The sequence below is a fragment of the Nothoprocta perdicaria genome, unplaced genomic scaffold, assembly GCF_003342845.1.
Source record: "Nothoprocta perdicaria isolate Ctin4 unplaced genomic scaffold, notPer1 scaffold_2, whole genome shotgun sequence".
Lineage (NCBI taxonomy): Eukaryota > Metazoa > Chordata > Aves > Tinamiformes > Tinamidae > Nothoprocta > Nothoprocta perdicaria.
In genome coordinates, this window is record NW_020455204.1 from 6,268,249 (window position 1) to 6,282,436 (window position 14,188).

The window sequence follows — 14,188 nt, forward strand, 5'->3', positions numbered from 1 at the left end:
TCAGGGTTTCTCTTTCTCTGAACAGTTAATCAGAGAATTTTCTGATTAACTGTGGCTTCCTATCTGTCTTAATCCAGCCATTCTTTTGCTTCTGTTAAGCCCTTTTGGACCTAGTGTATTTGCCAAATATAGCAAACTGATGGAGTGAATCTCATTTTAAAAGCAGAAAGAAAATATTTGGTTTCATTGCCTTGTGTTGTAGCAGTTAATGGACTAAATCGTCGCACATATTATTTAATTAACTTTTCAGTTTTCTGGAGACCTGCAAGAAATAATTTGAGGGCAAGACACATCATTTGGAAGAAATTTCAAAAGACAATTGCATTTTCCAAAGTTTTGAGTTTATCAAAATGATTTAGCATATTCATTGGATGTATTCATTCATTTGTGAAATGGTTTTGGCAGACATGAATTTGCARCTGCTTTTGGTATGTAATTTCCCCAGCAGAGAAGTAATAGGTCTACCCCTGCTTAAATATGTACCTATCATTAGTTTTAAGTACATGAATATACCTATAAAGTTCTGCATGCTTAGCTTTATTCACATATATACTTTTACAYAATAATGCTAATGATAGGACCTATGTCAGAACAATAAATCACTAATCGGAGATCAAGATGTTCTTGATCCAAGCCAAGTTTCACCAGCATTAATGTGAGCCACCAATTTAAAGTAAGCCTTTAAATTGAAAATGCCTCTCTGATTTCTCAGTTTACCTGCTCTRTTTCAGACTTAGCATTATTCTCAAAAATTTTACCTAGTGAAAGTAAAGGCATACAATTAGCAGCCAGCCTTCAGCTGGCAGCAGTAATTAGAGTTTTTGTTCTCTGGACACTAGAATAAAGAATATAAAATGAAAGAAAACATCTGCTTAAAMTGTCTGTTGAAATACAGAGATTAAGATTACATTTTCTCTTGCCATCCTCTTTCTGTTGTTGTTTTTTAATGCATCTGTCACATAGTATCTAACAGATTGATTACWTCTTCCTGGCTAATCTCTTATCTCTATTTTTTTGTGTTGATTAGCGAGGAGTTTAAGCTCATTTTCCTTGCAGAAAGAGGATGCCTTATTCTATCCATAGTTTCAGGGCCGCATTTATTACTCACTTCTTTCATCTGGGACTTCAAAGAACTTTAAAGAGCTGGACCAAATTCTGCATTGACTCATATCCTGCCAAGTTGCATTTACTTTAACATGGYTGAATAAGTCATGACAGAATTCAGTCCATTAAAACAATATCGTTAATGACAAATGATTGTCTGAAATGATTTGGCCCAGAATAGCACAGTAACCATGCCAAAATGTGGAGGGGTGGGGTAAACTCTATTTCACAAATGAGCAATCTGAGACACAGGGAAGTTAAGGTGAGAAATTTCCGAGGACTCTTAATGAAGTTCTGACCTTTGAAGAGGATGGTAAATCACGGACTGAGCTCAGGGGAAAGAAGGATTGGTCATGGGCCCTTCTGAAAATACTGTTCATCTGTAGACAGAGCAGGTTGGTTTTGGTGAATCCTTAATGCGGGTCAAATTTACAAAATTATTTAAAGCAAGAACTAGGACAGAAGAGAGGAAAAATCATCATGTTTTAATCTTTTGTTTTAAAAGACATTTCCATTTCAAAATGACGTTCTCAAGGCTTAGCAAAACCTAAAAATATTCCACACCAGTGCTCTCTATTTGGGTTTTTTTTTTTTTTTTTGTTTGATGAGATAATTGAAAATCTCCATTTCCAGTTGCCCCCAAATGAGAACATTTTTAGACTGATTTTGTTCTACCAATTACCCCCAAATTCCAATAGATTCTCAGCTCTGCTCAGAAGCCCCTTGCCAGCAGTCACACAGTGAATGGTGCCAGCGCTGGGAGCAGGATGCAGTTTCTCGGGCCCTTGGTTATACTACACAGTGTATTTTGCAGAGGACTACATTCAAAATCTGAATGTTATCCAAAATTGCATGCTTTTCTAACATGATTCCTGTAGCTTATTTACTTCTAGAGCAGCTTGTATTTTTCCTTGGATATCAGATAAAGATGTAAAAGAGAGGACACTGTCACCGTGCACAGGGTATTGATCCAGAGGGAGCGGGCTGGGTGGTGGGCAGGATTGTTGGAGGGCATAACAGTGCACTTTGTAAAATCTTGCGTGAATAAATATTTCAGTAAAACTCAGTTTTATTTGTGGCAAAATAACGTCTGTCTAGCCAAGTGATAGACTTTACAAAAACTAGAGTATCAGAGCATCTAAAATAGCCCGAAGCGGACAATGTTTTAAAGCATTAAACTTTGAGCAGCTGTTTCTCCTCCTTACCTTGGAGCACTTCAGGGGAAAGTTAAACTCTTTTAAAGCCAGTGCAGTCACGGGATATAAAATCAAAGGGAAAAGATGATTGGGTCCAAGATTTTATCAGTTCCTTAGCTCAGCACGGGTCCTGCCAGTGCTACCACTTCTCCTCGCCATGCTGCTGGTGTCAGTCCCTCTCTCTTTGCAGCCAGCGCCAGGATATATGCCCTCGTATGAGATTTCAGGTCCAGCTTGCATTGACCCAAAAGGTGAAGGAATATTAAAGACACACAAAAATTAAAAAACTAAAAGGAATCCTAGATTTCCATCAATTTCTTGCATTTAAGCCAGGCTAAGTGTGACTTGAGACATACCATGGCTCAGCAGCTCACCCAGAGAGATCAGACACTCAAGGCAAGGCTGTCGTGTGAGTTTTGATCACCTATGGCTCAGGACACCCAGCTAGAAGGGGGAAAGTGGATGTGATCAGCATAGTTTGTTCAAAACAAAAACTTCCACATTGGCAAAGGGATTTTGGCTAAATTGCACATTTGCAGGCGATGTGGTTCTGCAGGGCAGCATTTTTATAATGGGAAAATAAATCTCCAGCCTGGGAGTTGGATGGAGATCAAGTTTAATTTGCTATGGTTTTGCGCAGTGTGATGTGGATTCTCTCGCCAATTGAACTGCCTTATTCTATCACGAATAACTTTGATCCCTCTTGAAACAAACATTTCATTTAAGTCAACAAATGGATGTTTATATTTTCTGCAATGTCTAAACATTTCATTTTGATAGAAAGTGTTGAAATCATATCCTGTCATTTCAGTTCAGTCTCAGTATTCCTGACATCAATATCAGCATCTGAACTTTCCACCCTAGGATGAAGCAACTCTAGGGAAGAAAATCCTTTTTTTCTGATCTCCTTAGTTGTCAGAAGAGATGGGACAAACTCAGAAAAAATGTAATATCAGAAGTAAAAGTTTTAAGCTTAACTGTTGAGTTCAGTTCATGAGCCACTAAAGGTGGCTTTAGAAGCAGGAAAAATTTTTATATGTTCCTGATAAGAAAAGCAGGACTGGTGAAGCTGAGTTCTGACTGCAAAAGTGATGCAAAAGATCCCTGCGTACCAGGAGTTGTCTGAAGCTCATAAGAGTTATCAGTTTTGATTCCTTCTCCTAAAATGTTCCCTTTTCCTTTTAAAACACACTGTTCTTCATTTCCAGTATCTATCTGCCACTTTCTTTCAGAAGATGTGGTATTATAGCACTTCATATGTGCTGTAAGCCATCCTTGAGATRAGGACACAAACTCTCTGTTGCTTTATTACCACACAGTCAAAAGTTACAGTATACCATATAAATTGCTATATTTTCAATCCAATTTATTTATTTTTCTGGACATTTGAGACACCACATAGCCACAAAATGACTTTGCTTTCAGTTGTCGTTGAGAGCAGCATCCTGATCTTATACTAGCTTCAGAAGGGATTGTTTTTATCMAAATAGAAACATCTATTGCAAGATCCTTTCAGCTGATTTAAATATGCTTAGATGCCCCTAATTGTACTGGTGCTAAATCGCTGAGCAGCAGCTGAGGAACTGGCYGGTAATATGGAGTAATCATGTGGAGTGGGTCTCTCTGCCTCCAGCTCACCAGGTAATGATTTTGCGTGTTAGACCCCTGACTAAAAGAATTGACTCAGACAAAATAAGTTTCAGACATCAGTGGCTCGTTCACTCAAACAGAGTATTTTTCCAATTCTTTTTCTATTCTCTATTAGGTAGCTAATCATGCCCACTACTTACCAGACCAAGGATTAATTTACAAGAGGGAAGAAATATGCAGAGATGCAATGGAAACTGGGGAAATATCGGCACGTATAACTAATTCACATGCTGGTGTGTAGCATGCAGCATCATTTAAATATATATTCCTTTACATGCTTAGATAAGTCTGAGCTAGGAACCTCAGTAGTTCTTCCGTAGAGGCTATCCTCTTGTTCAGCACTGTCCTTTACTATTTCTGGGCTTGCTTTACCTTAAATTGTGTTTGCCATGTTCCTATCTTTCCCCATCCTTTGGGTTTCTAGTTTTTAGTCTTGCATTGGTACCTTTGGCAGGCTTTTCTAACAGCTTCCAGATAATCACAGACTTAGCTGCAGGAATCTTGCTAGACTAGCAAAACCAGGCTGTGGAGCAATATTTTGCCACACTGAAAGTCCTGGCAAAATGATTTTTAGAACTCAAAATGCTAATAATGCAGTTCTTCACTCAAGATGAGGTGTCTAGAAGCTAGGGACACAATTAGAGAGCTAGGTAAGCTTGGACAGAATACTCTCATGAAGAGCTACTTTGTCCTTTTCCAGAGATGTTTCAGGAGTGGAATAATCAAATTTAAGACTTGATATTTTTAAAACTGCTCAGAAYGGGTGTATTTTGGACATGGCTGTTTTGGGGCTTGTACCCTTCTCTCAAGTGCACTGTAGTCCCATTTTGCGCTCTTGGCTCTTCCCTGGTTTTCCGTTAAGACTTTTGACATCCATTTACTTGTGCAGTCTCCTTGCAGTTATTTATAAACAATGCAGTACTCCTGCATGATTTCCAGGAAGACAGAAAAATAAGTAAGAAACATCTGGAAAGTGCTTTGAGATCCCTCAAATGCAAGCGAGTATCTTAGTCCAGGGTGATATCAAAAATAGCTGTCTGTGATAGTTTCCGTGCTTTACGTATGCGAGAGGATTTGGTCTAATACCTCTTCTAAAATTGTGGCGTGGGTGTTACATTTATTTGCAAGACATATTAGTGCTATTATTTTTCATGCGTCAGCTACCCATAAAAATTGTGAAAATCTTTCCTTTTTCAGTCTTATGTTATAGCAATGTTTTGTTTAACTAGTTACTTTCTTTTTACTAAGCTATTTAGGCATCCAAATCCAACTAATTTAAATGGGGATTAGAAGTGTAAATACCTATAAAAACTGGCCTTAATGACTATTCACTTTTAGTTATATATAACCCTGTATTTAGAGCAGGTGGGTATTACAGAAAGCTGCTGTTTTCTTACAACTTCCATAATCTCTTCCATACAATTACCATTAAAAATAAACTGATTATTTGCAAGCAGGTAACTATTTTGTAAACATAAATGATTTTGGTATGAGTAAGTTTAGGGCATACACTTCTTTAGACTTACGGATTTGTCGCCCTCAGCAATTTCCTTCAGCGTTTTAACAAAATTTGCAGTAGCAGTAGAGATTTCAAAGCTCTTTGTGCAAATCTGGTTGCTGATACCAAAAATGAAACCTAAGAACATGACGTTCCATTACATGCTCCATTTCATTCTACTAAAAGCCAGAGAGGAAGAAGTGAAATCTCAATAATGAAGGAAAGTATAAATTGCCTTGGTAAGTAGGCATCTAAAGGTATAAAAGGTATAAAAAAATACATTTTATGCATTGTCTGTAAGCATTATCTTAATTGTACTTGACTGTCATTAAGAGAGAAAATCAGGGTCCATCTCGTATATATACACATAATTTCCATTAATGATTGGAAGGAGGAGTCATCCTTCCCAGACGTTTGATTATATGCAGCATTGGACAGAATTTGATCTCACTTCTGCCACTGGAAATCCTGAGTTAGCCCACTCCAGTTAGCAGAATTGCTCTGAACTTTTTCTGATGAGCAGAAGAGAAAAACTAATCATTATAGATGTTATAGATGTGTGTGGGTYTTGTTTGTTTGTTTGTTTGTTTTTGTGTCCAGGCTCAGCTTTCACTGTCATTAGGTAGTTTAGGTTGACATCAGCTTAACAGTGAAAACAAAGATCAGCCAGAGCCAATTTAGCTGTTTCAGTGCCRTAGCCATAAGTCAGAGCATGTTTCCGCCAAAGTTCTTCACACATTTGGCTGAGGCTGAGCCGAGCTTCAAGCTTGTAACAAATCTTGAAAGCAGCCGTTTCCCTAGGGCTGAGAATTTCATCGCAGTGATTTCGCACAAGCCAGCAGAAGGGGTAGGAAACATCCCCTCCGGCAATATAATTGTATGCACTAATACTAATTTTTGGGGACACCTTGACAAGTTGCTTTCTGAATTGTCCCCTTTGTTGCCAGGTTAGACAATGTGTGTGTCTAATCTCATCTCCCTCTCCTTCTGCTCGAAGTCAGTTCAGCTGGGCTCTGTTCTTTGATGCACACTTCTCCGGAGCTCAGGCTGCTGGGGATGCTGTACATAGGTGTGAGAAATCTAATCCTGCACTTCTCAATATGCAGATCTGGCATAATCTGTTGTTCTTCAGCAAAGCTAATTACTGATAATAGCTTTCTTGGTTCATTGGTTGGGTTTTGGTTGTTTTTTTTTTTTTTTTCTTCAAGACACTGAGAAAATTCAGAGCACGGGATGAGACATGAAATGGCATAACATGTGTCCAGCACAGAAAAATTGTAGACAAGATAAAATTCAGATTTCACTAGAGGGTCCTGAATGAAAATGATCCTAAAGACATGTTTTGTGGGAGAGAATTTCCTACGCTGAAGAGCACAGAAAATAGATCAAGTAAGATTCTGTTACTGTGCAGCAGGGGTGTTTCACAAAACTGGGAGAGTCCAGGTCTGTTTTCCACTCTTTCACCAGCAGTAAAAGAGGAGTTATCTGCTTTATGCATTGTCAAGAGTGAAACACTCAGCTCTTTATAAACTTCTAGTTTAATCAGTTATGTTTAATCAGATCCTTATGCCAGAAGTTAGTGTCAAATGTCAAGATGGTGACAATCCTTTAGGCTACTAACTGCCCTTTCTTTTACAGGGGCTCTCCCTAGGCTTGCTAGTAATAGACTTCGACTATTCTGTGATTTATTTGATATTATGTTTAATAAAAAGTTTCTAGAGTAGATTAGAAAAACGATTTGGTTTTAAGATTGATATTTTTGGTGTGATTTAAGGTCACTGAGCTCCCATAGTGCGATAGGAGTTGAGTACTCAACTTCATTAGGCTTCTCTACAGAGAAGTGTAATTCAAGTGGTCACTTTAGGTGCATGGTCAGGATGAAATCTAAGCTGTTCCCTGGCAAGGTCTTGCACTGAGCAGGTGATATCCACTGACCCAAAAGTAGGACGTATTCTACTGCTGTCATTGCACTTTCCCTTTGGAAAGTCTGTAGGTACAGTGCAAATCCTTCCCTTCAGATGCACCTGGTATCTGCAGTGCACTGAGTGGGGTGAAGCAGGAGACATTTCTGCTGCTTGGAGCCTGGTCCTGCTGCCAAACAGTTAGCTGCTAAGAGATTTCATGGGTGCTTCATGGCTGCCCTAAATTTTAATGAACTTTGATTATTTTAATATTAATGTGACTGTCTCTCAGGCTTAACAGGAGCTTGATGTACGCTCTCTTCCCGGGGACACCCCAATACAACCCTGTTGTTGGAGGGTGATGCTGCAGGGACTGCTGCAGCTTTTTTAATAAGGGATTAGTGGGAATTCCTTATATATATATATATTTTTGTTCTTTATAGCGTGGCAGGAGTACAGAGGGTCAGACCCAGGAGACCAAGAGCTAGTTGAGTGTATCTCTATTGGTGTGATATATTCTGCTTATCCAAGGTAAATAAGACCCAAAAAAAAAGAGGGGAAGAAAAAAAAAAAGACTACTACAGGTACTGTATCATTGAAATTCTCTGGTATCACTATAAAACAGGAGCAAAATACAGAATACAGTTTTGCTACAAGGTATAAATGGGAATAAAATGAATTGTCCGGGGCATGGGACACCTCTATGATCTCCTATTGCCTGATTGTCTGTTTCACTAAGCATTTATCTGACTCGCCTGGGGCTTTCCTTTCAGTTACATCAAAATCTTTCATTTGTTAGAGTCCTATTTTTCCCTTTCACGTGAAATGCAGCCTGAAATACTGAAAAGAACAGTTTCTAATTAAGCTCTTGCCTAAATCCGTAATATCCTCTGAAGTCACTGGGGCAAAGATATAAAGAATTATAATGATCTAATCAATATGTAAACGTAGATGTAAACCTTTTTTTTGAGGGATAGAGGTTGAAGGCCAGATCTCATGAAACCAAATACAAAGCTTCCTGGTAGAAATTCAATCAGTGCATTAGTTATCAGAGCCTTTCATAAAAAATAAAGTAATAATGCACATTAGTGTTTTAGTTCATAAATGTGAAGTGACAGCCTATGACTTAGACACTGAAATGTTATTATAGACCCCAAAAAGCATAATGGAGGAAACTGCAAATGTAGAGGAGAGAATTGTAATCAAATTGGGCACTGACACAAATATAAATCTCAACAGGGAGATTGTTTTTAATGCATAATATGAAAGTTGGAAACTGAAAGTGTTAAAAAGATTGTCGACTCATCTGGTAAAGAATCTCTAAGGCTACACAATTTTTGCCTGATAAAGCCAGATCTACTTAAACTAGGTGAATTCTGTTTAAAATTGTAGAAGGAATAACATATTACAGGAGAACATGATTCCATGGTTCAAACACACTCTATTAAGTTGCAGAGAAGAAGGAAAAAGCTTACCTTGATCAACTGGAAAATTACCTTTGCTCATAAATCTTGTCAAAACTTTCCACATAGAGAATGATAAATTATTCTTATCCTAAGAGCCTAACAAACAATATGTACGTGCTAGCTACCTATGAGGGTTTGAAAGAAAATAATCTTCAAGAAATGAGTTGGCCAGGCTACTTCTGTGAATGGTGTTTTGTACACAAAAAGCTGATGGGGCACACATGTCTTGTGAGTGATCTCTCCATCTAAGTGCCAATTTTGGAAGATTTATTTTAGCTAGTGAAAGGATTTGAGGCTTCACACCTATGGGTCTATGAAGGCAAAGAAGCTAAAGTCTCCCTTGCTCGCATGTGTAAGAGAAGAAGCATTGAAGATCCACATGACACTGTGCTAAAATCTCTGACATTTTGGGGGTGATCCAATAGCTCTTCAGGATATTACTTCATGCAAAATGTGGACATGAATGAATCTGTAGTGTAGCTTGATTCTTCTGGTCTTCCTGGTGGTAGGAGGAAGCATATTTAGAGAAACTATATGCTGAGGTTTTAGATCTGTTCATAGTCGATTTGCTTTTCCCCTTCATTACCTGGAATCCTGCTTTTCTAACAAACAAAAGAAAAGGCTTGCTGAGAAATGTGCATACATACTGAATATGGGGTGAGATAGAGGCCAGTAAATTTTCAAATTTCATAGGTGAAATTCAGACTAAAAGCCTCATAAGGGGTTTCAGTAGTAAACATATTCTTCATATACATTGGTCTTTCCATGCAGGGAATATTTAAAAAAAAAAAAAAAAAAAAAGTTCTTTCTGGGTATTCAGACTTTCCGGTATTTCAGACTTCCAATTATCTCCAAAGGAGTTGTAGTATGGTCATTGATTCATTTGTTGTACTTTTATCCTTCCCATTCCAGTACTGACATGCTGAGAGACAGGAGCTCATGCCTTTTTCCTTTTCTGATAATTTCCACTTCTCTCTTTGTCCTTAAAGTTCCTTAGAAATGTCTACCAGGCTTCATCTGTTTTTCTCTTCATACCTTTGCTCTCCGCCTCCTTGCTTGCAAGCCTTCTTGATCAGTTAAGCAGCATTTTTTTATTATTAGCAACAGCTGCTTCTAAATACTGAGAACATATGGGATATGTCAATATCAAGAAGCTAAAATCCTACATAATGCTTTCAAATTGCCCTCCACCTTCAATTCCCCATGCTTGCTGAAGCCAGATCCTRCAACTTTTTACTAAGTGTGTCATTTCCTTGAAAATAAAAGTAAACTCTGAGGAACCGTAGGCTCCTGTGAGCAACAAGATCAAGTGCCTTTAACTTGAAGGTCAAGTGGCACCTTGACTGAGCTGCTGTACACCCTATTATTTGCAATAGGGCTGAAAGGTTGAGAGGTAGAGCACAGTTTGGCTAGAAATTTTCTTGGGTTATGATGGAAAAGCCGATGTGGCTTTTTTTCTGATCTTATGCTGACCCTGAGCATGTCTTAAGATGTGTCTTTGCCTTGCTGACTGTTAGCACCATGCACAAACCAGASAGAATTCCAGAATTCTGGGCTGTTGTCTCCTCCCTTGGAACAGGCAGAGGTGAGGTGCAGACATTTGCTCTCATGTTTATTATATTACAGTCTCTTTTAGTAAATTTATATTAAAATAGCACCTGCCTCTCCCAACATCACAGCTGCAGTTCCCCATCAGAGACAGTCTGATGACAGTCTAAACAGTTTTGAATAAAACAATAAATGGGAAATGAAAGGAGAAGCTAGAGAACCTTTCTAAAGTCATATGGCAGAGATGAATTAGCATCTTCATCCCCTGAGTCATCACGATTTCTACCCGTTCAATGAGTGGGATTTTGTTTCATGTGTTTCTATAGAACAAGTCTGTGAGAGGAACACATATTATGTCCATAGGGGAAGCTATATATATGTATGTAAAGAAGTATACATACACTTACTTAAATGATAAACATGGAGGCTTCACAGTCACTGTGGATGGGGGTATTATTTTTTGTTTGACTTTGTTTTTTGCCATTGCTACTGCAATGCTATTAGATAATAGGAATAGCTGAAAAGTAAAATGTTCATCATCATTATTATTATTAGTGTTTTATTAAATGGAGGAAGAGACTTGGAAATGAAACAATATTGATCTGTAGTAATTTAACCAGATCAAACTTTCATTTAGTGGTATGAGGAAAATAGGATGCCTTTGCTCTAATCTTTTAAATATAATATTTTCCTTGAATTTTCTTGATTTAATGAAATGCAATCAGTTCTCAGGCAACAGCTTGTCTTGCACATCAGAGCGCTTCACAGAGGTGATGTAAGTTATCACTGCTATAAATGTAGGTGAGTATAATATATTTAGCATTTTATCACATCTTATGRGGCAAGAAGAAAGTATCAGACAGCGTTTGCATCGCCTATTCACTGCAAACTTATTTAATTACATTCCAACAACATAAATTACCACAGAGATCACAGTTCACTCCAGGTCAGCAGAAAGGATCCTGAGAAGTTGGCTTGTCTTTAGGCTGCAGACTGGATGTTCAGTGGAGCTTTAAGAGGTGGCTTTCAGATTGATTGCTCAATTTTACCTAATAGTGTTTAAAATATACTTTCCTGTTCAAGAGAACATGCCTTAGCTTATGTGATAAATGCCAAATTTGAAGAAAAAGATGAGGCATTTGCCCTCTTACCCAGAAAAAAAACAAAAACATAAACAAATTTCTGGTAGGTAATGTTAATTGCCTAGATGTTGCCTAGCTGTATATTATATGTTTCATATCAAAATATATGGCTTAAAAATTACTAAAATCTTCAAGCTGTCCTGAAAGGAACCCCAGTTCCAACTACTAAAACTATTCCTGACAGTCATTTCTATAAGTAGATGTTTAAAATCACTGCAGATGGCAGTTCTGCCCTTTATTTCAGTTGTCAGTGACCCCTAAATTTGAAGACTTTCTGAACTATTCTTAATGTTTAGGTCCTTTTCTTCACTACTGTCACTAGGACAATTGTTCCATGMTTAATTATTTTTACCCAAGTTTATACTTTGCTCTCACCTTTCTGTAATAAATAGAATAGCATATATTTATATCAGACAATTTTCTGCAGTATCAGGATCATTTTGAATTCTAATTCTATCCTCCRAAGTGCTTATAACCCCTCCCAGCTTGGCATCATCTGCAAATTTAATGAAATTAATTAAATGAAAATTAAATGAAAGACTCTCATTGACTTCAAGGGGCATTGGGGTGAACCCAAACTGCCTTATGTCTCTAAGAAGTGGCTCAAGTGAAATACACTTATTGCCTCACAGGCCATTTTTGTAAGGGGAGAACACAGATGCATGCTGAATAATTCAGGGTCATCGTTGCAGACGGGGAGAGATTTAACTAATTTGTCAAAATAACGACCTTTGCTCGGGACGGGGAGCTGGATGGTTGCTGTCCCCAGGGAAATGCTGGAGGAGCCTGGCTTTAGCTGAACACCGTGGGGAAGGGCTGGTTCACAGATGTAAAATGAGAAGTAAGCAGCAGGAGATAGCAGGAGATGGCAGAAGATGGTGGAAGGCCTGGTACTGAAGTTTCATTTAAGTCAGACTGGAGCAGCGTTGCTCCCGGTGCAGTGGGATGCTTGGGAATACCAGGGTTGCTCCCTTCCTGTTCCCAGCTCTGGCCTTGTGTACATGTACACATGCACACATTCATTGATTTGCTGTCATTGCTGCTGTTTTTCTCCCTCCCCATTAAAAAGGAACCACCAGGCACCAAGAGCTTGACATCTTCCTTAAATGAGTGCCAGGAGGGCATGCACAGCGCAGGGAGGGAAAGGGCAAGCATTGCTTGCTGGTGCTTGTTTGCTAATGAGCATGTTGAGGACAGCTCTGCATACAGGAGGATGTTAGAAATGGGGACATGGGGCTGGGACCCCTCTGCAGCTCACCAGTTTTGATGTGAAGAGCTATTTATCTTCAGTTGCCCCAAAACATGCATCTGGGGAAAGACAAGGTAAAGTCATCAGGAGAGCTGAGGACAGGAATCCCCTTCCTGCATAGTATCCTAGCCCCTAAGCCTCGTGTGGTGAAGGACATCATCTTCCTTTCCCATATAGGCTTTGTGGTTACTCTAACAGCAAATATAGTATGGAAACTGCATTCAGCCTTTCCAGCTTTGCTGATGCTGGCTTTCCTCCAGCACTCATGGGCTTGTGGCTGTTGCTGTCTTGCTGGAGCACTGTCTTATTTATGGGCTCCTTCTCAAAGATTTTTGATTTTTTAAAAGTCTTTTTTAAGGTGTCTGTCTGAGAAATTCTTCGTGATTTGCCATGGTGTTTTTTTCTCCAGTCCTTCGAAGATGACGACCCACATCTCAGAACTTGGCATGAGTGTATGAATTTTGTGATAGATTTTTTTCCTTTGCCTCTAAAGTGGTAAAGTTGGGTATCTGAACACTTTCCAGAAGAGAACTAATTTTTGCCCATGCAAATGCAATATCAGAAACAGGAACAAATCTTTATTCAAAATCCTCGTATTACTAAGATGGAAATCTGTCCTTGTAGCTCTGCCTTCTGAAGGCTGCCATTGCTAAGCACATTTTTGCAATGCTAGAGCAGCTGAAACCCAATGCACTTGCTCAGGATAGCATTGAAGTTACATGAGTACATTAGTAGCATTGGGTCGTTGTCCTATTAGTGCCATCTGAGAGACTGCTCAACTTTAGGAGCTGCCAGCAGGTCTCTGCTTGTGGGGCACTGAAGTCTGAGAGCACTGATGAGTTCAAACTGTCTCCTCTGCTTTCATCTTGGCCTTCTCTTCTCCCRGCAGGGTCTTTTCATTCACTTCTCCTGTGTGGTTTTCACTGCCTTTAACTCAAGGGAGGTCTGGTTTCATACTTGGCTTAGGTCAGATCAGCTCTCAGTGGTGCCCCTAATTAAAATGTATATATCCCCACTACCCTTTAGAAGGMAATTAAAAAAGCAAGCCTGTTCTGCTTGGAGGGCAGAAGTGCAGGGCCTTTAGGATAAGATCAAATCTCAGACTTGCTTTGACTCCAGTAAGGTTTGGATGAGATCCTTGGGCAGGAATATTGCATCTTTAATGCTCCCAGTCTTCAGGTTGCCTTATGAAGTAGAAAGCACCATTGTCCCCATTTAACAGCTGGAAATGGCAATAGTAAAGACTGAGTCACTGAACATCTAAATCCTATTTCTCGTAGGAGTAGAGATGTGGTGGGTCTGTGATGTCTGTACTTTGATACAGTGTGGGGGGCAGAGTCTACTTTGTGCCAGATGCTGTGGAAGAAAGTTATAAAGCTGAGGTGGTAACACTGCTTCACTCTTGGAGGGATAAGAAGAGCTAATTTGTTTGGA

At 39.0% G+C, this 14,188-nt stretch overlaps 1 protein-coding gene across 1 annotated transcript in view; it reads left to right on the top strand.

The window, feature by feature from the left end:
- TMEM132D (transmembrane protein 132D) overlaps positions 1-14,188 on the top strand; it is a 198,439-nt gene that overhangs the window by 165,652 nt on the left and 18,599 nt on the right. The gene's annotated exons all lie outside the window — the stretch shown is intronic.